The sequence below is a fragment of the Macaca nemestrina genome, chromosome 9 (assembly GCF_043159975.1).
Source record: "Macaca nemestrina isolate mMacNem1 chromosome 9, mMacNem.hap1, whole genome shotgun sequence".
Lineage (NCBI taxonomy): Eukaryota > Metazoa > Chordata > Mammalia > Primates > Cercopithecidae > Macaca > Macaca nemestrina.
In genome coordinates, this window is record NC_092133.1 from 47,584,063 (window position 1) to 47,597,414 (window position 13,352).

At 35.9% G+C, this 13,352-nt stretch overlaps 1 protein-coding gene across 2 annotated transcripts in view; it reads left to right on the forward strand.

The window, feature by feature from the left end:
* The window catches only part of LOC105481070 (protein kinase cGMP-dependent 1), a 1,243,906-nt gene that overhangs the window by 413,637 nt on the left and 816,917 nt on the right, over nucleotides 1-13,352 (forward strand). The gene's annotated exons all lie outside the window — the stretch shown is intronic.

The window sequence follows — 13,352 nt, forward strand, 5'->3', positions numbered from 1 at the left end:
ACACAAATACAAAAATTAGCTGGGCATGGTGGCACTTGCCTATAATCCTAGCTACTCGGGAGGCTGAGGTGGGAGAATCACTTGAATCCAGGAGGTTGAGGCTGCAGTGAGTCATGATCATGCCACTGCACTCCATTCTGGGCAATAGAGCAAGACCCTGTCTTAAGAAAAAAAAAAAAAAAAGGAAGAAGAAGAAGAAAATAAACAAACAAAAAATCTTTCATCAAGTTGACATTTATGTTTTCCCATCAAGTAGGGATTTTGTTTATTCTGTGGTCTCTGCCTCTAAATATATCCACATCTCACCACAGGTGTGGATCATCTCTAAAGGGTTTAATCTGTCCCTGCTTTTAATTCATTCTAACACTGTCATGATAACCACATGAAGTGTATTACTTTTCCTTGCAATTTGACCAGGTTCTTTCTGAGGATTGTGACTGCATTTTCTACCTGTAGAGCTGAAGAGACTGATCCTTATTCATATATTCAACTACTACCAGCTTGTAATATTTTTTCAGTAGCAAACAACAAACGAACAGCAAGCAAAAACAGATCTGTTTCTATGCTATTATCTTCTTGGTGCACTAAAAGCATGTCTCTGTTTCATATATACCAATCACATTTTTTTTAAAAAAATAGAAATCTTGGGGAGGTCTGGACACAGGTGGCCTGGTACTCATGGCAGATTTATTTGTCTTATATAAATCTTTATTTTCAAGCTCCCTGAATACCTTAATTGTGACTGTCAGTGTTGTACTGGTTTGTATATAGAAACACATTGTTCCACCCTGCTACTTACATTTATTTGAAAGTAAACTCACAGTGACGAGGAATTTATGAGAATTATATTTTATTTATTTTGATGTTATAAAAAGTTGCACATGTAAAACTGATTTATTAAAACATGCTATGTGTCCAAAACTAAAGACCAAAATGACATTGCAAAAAGAAAAATATGAATATAGAAATCTCAATTAATGAATTTTCAAGCTACCTCACCTAATATAAATAGCCATGATAAATTGGTTTCTATTTGGTGTAATATTTCCCAGTACTTATTTTAGATTTTTCACCTTCCCAAAACCTGCTCATTTTAACATATGGATTTTAGTTGTGTCAAACTTGCATATTATTCAACATGAAGTTAAATGGTCCAGTGCTTAAAAATAAAAAAAATAAATAAACAAAAATACTTCACTTCCTCTCATATTTACTCATTTCTACAGGATGGTATTAGCACAGAAAAGATCTTCTGATTTCGCTGTTCTTTGTAATGAATAAAATATGTGGGAAATGTGAAGAACTTATGTAAGCCCTGTTGTCTTGGTCTCACTGAAGAGCTTTAATTTTATTCTTACTTTTTAATCCAGGAGGTGTCAACTGGCCCCATGGCACTTTTCATGGACTTTATACTTTATAGAGACCAAGGACTTCAAAGTCTGTTAGGAGAACATTAAAAATAAAGGCCCAAGGCTAGCAAACTTGAACATTACTGTTTCCTGTGCCACTACAATGATGTACAGGGAAGCATGTTTTCTTAACATTCAAGCATAATTTAAAACCACTCTGCACCAACAGCAAATTATGTATTGTCCAGACTGGAGTGCAATGGCGCGATCTCGGCTCGCTGCAACCTATGCCTCCCGGGTACAAGTGATTCTCCTGCCTCAGCCTCCCCAGTAGCTTGGATTACAGGCACCCACCACCACGCCCAGCTAATTTTTTGTATTTTTAGTAGAGATGGGGTTTCACTATGTTGGCCAGACTCGTCTCAAACTCCTGACCTCCTGATCTGACCACCTCGACTTCCCAAAGTGCCGGATTACAGGCATGAGACACTGTGCCCGTCCAGCATATCATATTTATATTCTGAATTTTCACATATTAGATGCCAGAGTTTTCTTATAATATTATTTGGATATATTTTTATTTTCCAATTTTTATGTAAAAGCCATCTCTTGGATGGAAGTACAACTTTAGTTTAACTTCTATTTCATATTTTTTGTAACTAACATACAACATATTTAGTTTTTATCTGTTGATAATCTTTACCCTGTCTTGAGGCAGAATGCAAATTCCTTTTTTTTTTAAATTTAATTTTCTGAAATCTGGGCATAGTGGGAGAGAATTTATAAAAGAAAAAAGAAATCAGATGCTCAGATGAAAACTGCTTATTTGTTTTTGATGCAAATCAGTGAATAAACTAAAATCTGGAAAAACTGAAAAATAATTTTGGACATTAGTACCATTTAGAGATATTTAAATTCAAAAGATAAATCATTTAGGACATTTTTGGAAGGGACAAATTATTCATAGATGGTCCTGATTCATTAGGAATAATATTTTTATAGGAATTAGATTCCTAAATTAATTTATTGCTGCTCAAGACTGTGTTGAACTCCACATCCTTTTAAATATTTTAAACCTATTAGGTGTCTTTATAAAAAGTCCTTCAGTAATAAAAGAATGGTTAACATAAATGTGTTAAGAAACAAAAGCTTTTTTTAAAGATTCAAGATAAAGTTTATATTTTTATAGTTTCCATTTAAGAAGTTTATCTAGTTTATGTTTTCATTTTTCTAAGCAGTGTATATAATGTTTTCATTTTTTATAATTGGATTTGTGCTGACAGAGTCAAACATTTACCCTGTTCCTCCTATGATCAAAGGCATATTAATAACTCTAAGGTGAAAGGCAAACTATACGGCCAGGGAGCCTATTAAAGTTAGCCAGCAAGCAATGAGATGGAATCCATGATGTTGGACTTCTAACAAGAGCTCCAACCAAGTAACATAACATGGTTTTAAAGAATTCTACTTTGTCTTCTCTCTCTTAGACAGATTCTGGGCCATAATACATTTCAGTTCATTAGAAGAGAACAAACACAGATAATATATACGGACAATCGAAAGAAAATACCAACTAATAAATAGTTGCAACTATACAAATCTTTCAACTTCATGGCAAAGTTTTATCCATGTCGGAGGGGATGAGACACTTAGACTGACCTAAGAGTGCTTTGTGGAGAAACTGAGTTGGCAGTGGTGTTTACAAGGAAGGCAGGCACTTGGATGACTGGAGAGAAGGAACACCTTGCCTTAAAAAAAAAAAAAAAAAAGATACCCCTCATTGTGGCAAAAGCATTATAGAAGCCTAAGAGAATGGCAAATTCAATGATGAATAAAGTTAAACATTTTGTGTAAAATATTAGAAGTTTATTCTGCTAACTAGTGGTTATTAATCTTTTTTTTGTGCTGGGGCCCCTTTGGAAGTCTGCTGTGTATGGACCTCATTTCAGAATATTTTTAAGTACATAAAATGCACTACTTTCAACTACCAAAGCAACTATTTATATTGAGAATCAATAACTAAAATAATATAAAATAAACTTGTGATTTGCTAATAGATGTTATTTCTATTTAACACATTAAATAATAAGACCTAACAGTATGTCTAATAACTACCATGAGTTTGAGGAAGTGGTGAGCATAAGCAATGTTTAAAGTTACTTGCAACAATTGTCATATAGTAAGTAAACTTTTTTTATTGCTGACAATATCCATAATACTCTTAAACTAATGTGGTTTGTTACTATCGTTTGCTACCACAGTTCAACTAGAGGTTAGTAAAAATAACGATGTATATATTATTTTTCTTATCCAAGTTCACAGATCCCTGAGTTCTATTAGGGTAAGAACCTCTGAGCTAGACCATGAGGTTTGAGTAAGAGAAAGTCAGAGATGAAGACTCAAACTCAGGTTAATTTAGATAAGATCTGTATTCATGGAAATACTAGACACACATTCCTAGCAATATGAATCTGACTCCAGAGAAACTAGTTTGAACTCCTTATCAGGGAGATACTTTATCAGAATTATATTCAATAAATTATTCTTTTCTCTTTGTAGTATAGTTTTATAGCAAAGAATCCAGGTCAACAAGGGCTTAAGGTAGAGTTTCAGTTAAGAAATGGATATACTTGTGTGGATTAACTGTGCTCACAATAAGTATTTGTATCAACAATTGCATGAATTAAAGATAATTTGGTGTTCTTTGAAAGTGAGGTTGGGAAGGGATGGATGGTAATTTTGGAAGGCAGATAAGGTTATTACAGTTGGTGAAACATGTTGTAATTGTTCGAAAGGGAGTAGGAGAAAATTACTGAAGGAAGAGTATGAAGTCAAAGCATCTCTAACTTTTAATCTTTTCATAAAAGATATTATGATATTAATGGCGTTAGTGACAAATCTTATATTTGAGCCATTACTATGTACCTGTGCTAATCCTTATTTTTAACCACTTTATTGAGATATAATTCACATGCCATACAATTTACACATTTAAGGTGTTCAAATCAGTATCTTTTAGTGTATAAACAAACCTGTGCATTCATCACCACAGACAAATTTAAAATATTCTCCTTACCCTAAAAAGAAACTGTAGCTGTTATACTCAATTTTTCCACTCCTCCCAGTCGTAGGGAACCCTAATCTCCCATCTGTCTCTATACTGTAGATTTGGCTAGTATAGACATTTTATATAACTGGAATTATATTACTCTGGGTAGGACTTTGGTACTATGTTGAACAGAAGTGGTAAAAGTGGGCATCCTTGTCTTTTTTCAGTTCTCAGGAAGAATGCTTTCAAATTTTCCCCATTCAGTGCTATGTTGGCTGGGGGTTTGTAATAGATGGCTTTTATTACCTTGAGGTATGTCCTTTTCTATGCTGATTGTGTTGAAGGTTTTAATAATAAAGGAATGCTGGTTTTGTCAAATGCTTTTTCTGTGTCCATTGAGATATCATATGATTTTTGTGTTTAATTCTGCTTATGTGATATATTATATTTATTGACTTGCATATGTTAAACCATCCCTGCATCCCTGGTATAAAACCCACTTGATCATGGTGGATTGTCTTTTTCATATGCTGCTGGATTTGGTTAGCTAGTATTCGGTTGAAAATTTTTGCATCCCTGTTCATCAGGGATAGTCTGTAGTTTTATGTTGTTGTTGTTATGTCCTTTCTTGGTTTTGGTATTAAGGTGATATTGGCTTCATAGAATGAATTGGGAAGGATTTCTTCTTTCTATATGTTTTGTAATAGTTTCAGTAACATTGGTACCAATTAATCTTTGAATGTCTGATAGAATTCAGCTGTGAACCTAACTAGTTCTAGATGCTTTTTCTTAAATTACCATTTCAATTTCACTGTTTGTTATTGGTCTGTTCAGAGTTTCTATTTTTTTCTGGTTTAGTCTAGGAGGGTTGATATTTCCAGGAATTTATCCATCTCCTTTAGATGTTCTAGTTTGTGCACATAAAGGTGTTCATGGTAGCCTTGAATGATCCTTTGTATTTCTGTGGTATTGGTTGTAATATCTCCCATTCCATTTCTAACTGAGCTTATTTAGATCTTCTCTCTTCTCTTCTTCATTAATCTCACTAATGGTCTATCAATTTTGTTTATCTTTTCGAATACCCAAATTTTTGCTTCATTCATCTTTTGTATTTTTTTTTGTTTGTTTGTTTCAATTTCCTTTAGTCCCACTCTGATCTTTGTGATTTCTTTGATTCTGCTGGGTTTGGGTTTGGTTTGTTCTTGTTTCTCTAGTTCCTTGAGGTGTGATCTTAGGTTGTATATTTGTGCTCTTTCCGACTTTTTGATGTAGGCTTTCAATGCTATGAACTTCCCTCTTAGCACTGCTTTTACTATATCCCAAAGGTTTTGATAAGTTGTGTTCTGCTATCATTCAGTTTGAATATTTTTTAAATTTCTATCTTGGTTTCATTATTGACCCAAAGATCATTTAAAATCAGATTAATTTCCATGTATTTGTATAGTTTTGTGGGTTCTTTTTGGAGTTAATTTCCATTTTTATTCCACTGTGGTCTGAGAGGATACTTGATATAATTTTGATTTTGTTAAATTTATTGAGATTTATTTAGCAACCTGTCCTATGTTCCATCTTGGAGAATATTCCAGACAAGAGAAAAAAATAAAGGGCATCCAAATTGGTAAAGAGGAAGTCAAATTGTTGCTGTCCATTGATGATATGGTTGTATACCTAGAAAACTCTAAAGACTCATCCAAAAAGCCTTGGATATGATAAATGAATTCGGGAAAGTTTGAAGATACAAAATCAATGTATACAAATCAGTAGCACTGTTATACACCAACAGCGACCAAGCTGAGAGTCAAATCAAAAACTCAAGCCATTTTACAATAGCTGCTCAAAAATAAAATGCTTAGGGATATACTTAAACAAAGAGGTGAAAGATCTCTGCAAGGAATCTTACAAAACACTGCTGAAAGAAATCAACAACACAAACAAATGGAAACACATCCCATGCTCATGGATGGGTAGATGAATATTGTGAAAATGACCATACTGCCAAAAGCAATCTAAAGATTCAGTGCAATTCCCATCAAAATACCATCAGTATTCTTCATAGAACTAGAAAAACAAAAACAAAAACAAAACAAACAAACAAACAAAAATCTTAAAATGTATATGGAGCTAAAAAGGAGCCTGCCTAGACAAAGCAAGGCTAAGCAAAAACAACAAATCTGGAGGCATCACATTACCTGACTTCAAACTATACTACAAGGCTACAGTTACGAAAATAGCATGGTACTGGTATAAAAATAGGCCACAGACCAATGGAACAGAATACAGAACCCAGAAGTAAACCAAAATTCTTACAGCCAACTGATCTTCAACAAAGCAAACAAAAACATGAAGTGGCAAAAGGACACTTGTATTAGTCTGTTTGCATGCTGATAATAAAGACATACCTGAGACTGGGTAATTTATAAGGAAAAGAGGTTTAATTGGCTCACAGTTCCACATGGCTGGGGAGGCCTCATAATCATGGTGGAAGCAAAAGAAGAGCAAAGTCATGTCTTACATGATGGCAGGCAAGAGAAACTGAGAGCCAGTGAAAGGGAAAACCTCTTATCTAACCATCAGATCTCATGAGACTTATTCACTATCATGAGAACAGTATGGGGGAACCACCACCATGATTCAATTATCTCCCACTCAGTCCCTCACATAACACGTGAGAATTATGGGAGCTACAATTCAAGATGAGATCTGGATGGGGAGAGAGCCAAACCACATCATTCTGCCCTTGACTCCTCCCAAATCTCAGGTCCTCACATTTCAAAACCAATCATGCCTTCTCAACAGTCCTCTAAAGTCTTCACTCATTTCAGCTTTAACTCAAAAGTCCAAAATTTTAAGTTTCATCTGAGACAAAGCAAGTCCCTTTCATGTATGAGCCTGTAAAATCCAAGCAACTTAGTTATTTCCTAGATACAATGGGGGCACGGGCATTGGATTAATATACCCATTCCAAATGGAAGAAATTGGCCAAAATGAAGGGGTCCTAAAGGCCCCATGCAAGTCTGAAATCCAGCAGGGCAGTCAAATCTTAAAGCTCCAAAATGATCTCCTTTGACTCCATGTCTCACATCCAAGTCATGCTGATACAATAGATGGTTTTCCATGGTCTTGGGCAGCTCTGCCGCTGTGGCTTTGCAGGGTACAGCCTTCCTTCTGGCTGCTTTCACAGACTAGTGTTGAGTGTCCGCAGATTTTTCAGGTGTGCAGTGCAAGCTGTCAGTGTATCTACTATTCTGAGGTTTGGAGGATGGTGGCTGATATGGTTTGGCTGTGTCCCCATTCAAATCTCAATTTGAATTGTATCTCCCAGAATTCCCATGTGTTGTGGGAGGGACCTAGGGGGAGATAATTGAATCATGGGGGCCAGTCTTTCCCATGCTATTCTTGTGATAGTGAATAAGTCTCAAGAGATCTGATGGGTTTATCAGGGGTTTCTGCTTTTGCTTCTTCCTCATTTTCTCTTGCTGCTGCCATGTAAGAAGTGCCTTTTACCTCCTGCCATGATTCTGAGGCCTCCCCAAGCCACGTGGAACTGTTAAGTCCAATTAAACCTTTTTATCTTCCCAGTCTTGGGTATGTCTTTAACAGCAGCATGAAAATGGACTAATACAATGGTCCTCCTCTCACAGCTCCACTAGGCAGTGCCCCAGTGGTGACTCTCTGTGGGGGCCTTCACCCCACATTTCCCATCTGCATGGCCCTAACAGAGGTTTCCCATAAGGGCCCTGCTCCTGCAGCAAACTTCTGCCTGGACATCCAGGCATTTCCATACATCCTCTGCAATCTAGGCAGAGGTACCCAAACCTCAATCCTTGACTTCTATGCATCTGCAGGCTCAACACTACATGTAAGCTGCCAAGCGTTGGGGCTTGCATCCTCTGAAGCCATAGTCCAAGCTCTACCTTGACCTCTTTAGCCATGGCTAGAGCAGCTGAAATGCAGGGCACCAAGTCTCTAGGCTGCACATAGCAGAGGGTCCTTGGGCCTGGGTCACAAAACTATTTTTTCCTCCTAGGCCTCCAGGCCTGTGATGGGAGGGGATACATCAAAGGTCTCTGACATACCCTGTAGATATTTTTCCCATTGTCTTGGTGATTAACATTTGGCTCCTCATTACTTATTCAAATTTCTGCGGTCAGCTTTAATTTCTCCTCAGAAAATGGGGTTTTCTTTCGTATCGCACAGTCAGGCTGCAAATTTTCTGCTCTGTTTCCCTTTTAAAACTGAATGCTTTTAACAGCACCCGAGTCACATCTTGAATGCTTTACTGCTTAGAAATTTCTTCTGCCAGATACCCTAAATCATCTCCCTCAAGTTCAAAGTTCCACAAACCTCTAGGACAGGGGCAAAATGCCACCAATCTCTTTGCTAAAACATAGCAACAGTCACTTTTACTCCATTTCCCAACACATTCCGCATCTCCATCTGAGACCACGTCAGCCTGGACTTTATTGTCCATATCACTATCAGCATTTTGGTCAAAGACATTCAACAAGTTTCTAGGAAGTTCCAAACTTTCCCACATTTATCTATATTCTTCTGAGCCATCCAAGATGTTCCAGCCTCTACCTGTTACCCAATTCGAAAGTCACTTCTACATTTTCGGGTATCTTTACAGCAGCACCCAACTCCTGGTACCAATTCACTATATTAGTCTGTTCTCATGCTGCTAATAAAGACATACCTGAGACTGGGTAATTTATAAAGAAAAGAGGTTTAATTGACTCACAGTTTCACATGGCTGGGGAGGCCTTATAATCATGGTAAAAATGAAGGAAGAGCAAAGTCATGTCTTACATGCTTGTGGACAAGAGAGAATGAGCCAAGTGAAAGGGGAAATCTCTTATAAAACCATCAGCTCTCATAAGACTTATTTACTACCAGGAGAACAGTATGGGGGAAACCACCCCCCATGATTTAATTATCTCCCACCAGGTCTCTCCCAAAACACATGGGAATTATGAGAGCTTCAATTCAAGATGAGATTTGGGTGGGGACACAGCCAAACCTTCTCAACACACTATTCAATAAATGGTGCTGGGATAAATGTCAAGCCACATGTAAAAGAATGAAAGTCATCTCTCACCTTATACAAAAATTAACTCAAGATAGATCAAAGACTTACATGTAAGTCCTGAAACCATAAACATTCTAGAAGATAACATAGAAAAAAACAAAACAAAAAACAAAACAAAACAACAACAACAACAAAACAAAACTCTTCTAGATACTGGCTTAGGCAAAGAACTCATGACCAAGAACCCAAAAGCAAATGCAACAAAACCAAAAATAAATAGATGGGACCTAATAAACTAAAAAGCTTCTGCACAGCAAAAGAAATAATCAGTATTGTTTAGACAACCCAGAGTGGGAAAAGATATTCAAAAACTATGCTTCTGACAAAGGACTAATATCCAGAATCTACAAGAAGTTCAAACCACCAAGTACAAAAACAAATAATCCTATGAAAAAGTGAGCTAAGAACATGAATAAACAATTCTCAAAATAATATATACACACTGCCAACAAACATGAAAAAATACTCAACATCACTAATTATTAGGAAATGCAAATGAAAACCAGGATGAGATACCACCTTACACCTGCAAGAATGGCCAAAATAAAAACAATAAAAACATATTAAATGTTTTTATTTAAAAACATTTTGGCATGGATGTAGTGAAAAAGAAGCACTTTTACACTGCTAGTAGGAATATAAACTAGTACAACCTGTATGGAAAACAGTATGGAGATTCCTTAAAGAACTGAAAGTAGATCTACCATTCAATCCAGCATTCTCACTACTGAAGATGAAAAGAAGTCATTACATGAAAAAGACACTTGCACACACATGTTTACAGCAGCACAATTTGCATTTGCAAAAATATGGAACCAGCCTAAATGTCCATCAATCAATGAGTGGATAAAGAAAATGTAGTATATATACACCATGAGTTACTACTCAGCCATAAAACAAAATGAAATAATGACATTTGCAGCAATCTGGATGGAGTTGGAGACCATTATTCTGAGTGAAGTAATTCAGGAATGGAAAAACAAATATGTTATGTTCTCACTTATAAGTGAGAACTAAGCTATAAGGACACAAAGACATAAGAATGATATAATAGACTTTGGGGACTCAGGGGGAAGGGGGAAAGAGGGTAAGGAATAAGAGACTACACATTGGATGCAGTGTACACTGCTCAGGTGATGGGTGAACCAAAATCTCAGAAATCACCACTGAATAACTTTTCCATGTAACCAAAACCCACTTGTTCACCAAAAATTATTGAAATAAAATAAAATACCAAACATTTATGAATTATATAACATGTGGTTCTTGTGAATGACTTCTTTCACTTAGCATATTTTTAAGGATTATTCACATTGTAGCATGTATCAGGAGGTCATTATTATGACTGAATACCATTCTATATTTTGTTTATTCAATCATCAGTTGATAAAGCTCTTCTTACGCATTACTGTAGTATACCATCTATCTTGACTGCCAAGTAGAGGGTTGTTCAGCAGTTTTCTTTTACCCTCAGTTTTTCTTTTTAAAATATATCTTGACTCCTCCTTATTTTGTCCTCAATGGTGCTGGAGGACAAAGGTCATCATTCTCTGTATGGGTAGTGACTTTCAAAGAAAGTCCTCTCACCCTCAACCTGCCATTGGTACAGTGGCTTTTGAGAAAATAGGTTTAAAAGCATTATTTTTCATCTTGTTAAGTAGATGTTTAGTATTTTTTGCAGAGTATGTGGTTATTCTTCATTTTAGTTTGTTCTCTGCTTTAAAACAATGTGCAGGTAGATAAGTGCTTGCTGTATACTCTGGAGAATCCTAACCTCATAAAAAGTGAATAAATACATATATCATGTCAAGTGCAGATATTTTAAACTGTCAAGTAACAAATCTCATGGTAGGAAATGTATTATACTACTGGGTGAAGTAAGTTATAGTCCAGAAATGCTTTTAATAAGTGGAGAAGGCGGTTGATACTTTGAATTATTGTTGTTTCTATTGTTCTGAATGCTATATGAAATGAAATTAAAATGTAGTCATAAGGCTTTCACACAAGCATGTTCATAGGAGTAGTGGCGAACATTTTGACTAACATTTTAACATATCCATCAATGAGTATTTGCTAACCCTCTTTTTTTTTTATAATGAGACATGTTATTAATTAAATAATTGTTCCCTCAATTAGTTTGTGCTAATATTAACAGAAAGCTTTATCACATACAAAGATCTTTCACATAAATTTTACATATTAATACTGTGAAGCAGGTAGTTATTATTCTCATTGTGTTGTTGCAGAAACTGAGTGCCAAAAGGTCCAAAGCGTCCAAGAGCAGTGAGGCCAAGATATCTCCTTAGAACTGATTTTGTTTCCTTTTTCTGCCTAAGAGCCATGACAACGCTAAACAAATGGACTTAGAAAAAAGACACGTAATCTCTGATTGAAGCAATATCTTGTTGACAGTATAGTTGACCCTTGAACAACATAGGATTGAGCCTCATGGGTCTACTTATATGTAGGTATTTTTCAACCAAACATGGATTGAAACTACAGAAACCCACACATAAGGAGAATTGACTGCGATATTTGAGTATTCATGGACTTTGTTATACATAGGGGTTATGCAAGCAATCCCCAGGTATATTGAAAGAATGACTGTATTCACTTTTCTAATACCTTGAAATTTAGATGAAATTGGATTTAGTATTCATTTGACATCTTGTGAAATGATCCTAAGATATATGCAAATTCCTGAGTCCTTAGTTTCTCATATTAATATAATTTGCACAGTTACTCCAAATCTCCTGTCTTTTAACTTTCCTCATCATTCCTTCATCATATCCTGACCCCTCTATTCTTTGGCATACCTAAGCAATAGATCTTCCATCAAGCTTTCGTCTTCCCCCAAACCCCTCACATAAGAAATTAGTATGAAACAGACTTTACTAATAATTCAGAGAGAGGGGTAGGACATTCATTCTGGCAACAAATAACTGGATACTGTACATTAGACATCCTGTTTACCAAAAGTCTTTCAGTCTCTGAAATATGAGACTTCTGACCTCTTCTCTGTAACCTCTAGCTTCTTCATTGTTCCTGTATTTTTATGACTCTGCTCTTTTTCCCTTCTACATTTTATGAACCATGACCTAGAGGCCTGCTTTTCCCCACTTAAAACTGCTTCTCAATGTATTTTACTTTTTAAAAAGAAAGAAAATTTTCTCTTGAAAAACTATTCAACCTATATATTCTTTGTCTTGCTATATGTATTATCTAATTCAATTATCATAACCCTATGAAATAAAATACTATTATCCCAAATCTGTAGTGAGGTAATCTATGCACAGAGAGATCGATAAGTTATCTAAGTTTACACAGCCAGTCAATGGTGAAGGCAGGATCTGAAATTCTCAAGTATATGTGGAGAAAGGATGTTATTCTAACATCAGTAGTGTCTTCATAAGCTTAGAAATTTCTGTAATTACTTCTATTTCAGGTGACATCTGCTGGGGAAAATTATTCAGTAAAGTAACTTTGTGGCTTTATTCAATCTGCTGGCAATGTGGTTTAGTTAAATATGCAACCTGATGCTGCCCTTTTATCTAGGTTGTAATTTACATTTGGTGGAAGTTAATATGATAAATAGTGGAAGTCAAAGTTTTCCCTTCAAATATAGAGTATTTTGTATGCTCATGGATTGTTGTTTACATGAGGACTTCTCAACTCTGGCACTACTGACATTCTGGGCAGAATAGTTCTTTTGTGTGGGGGCACTATCTTCTGCATTATAACTGCAACCCTAGCCTCTACCCACTAAATGCCAGAGGACCCCCCCCTAGTTGTGACAACCAGGAATGTTTCCAGGTATTACCAAATATACCCTTGGGGGTAAAATTGCCCCCAGTTGAGATCTGTT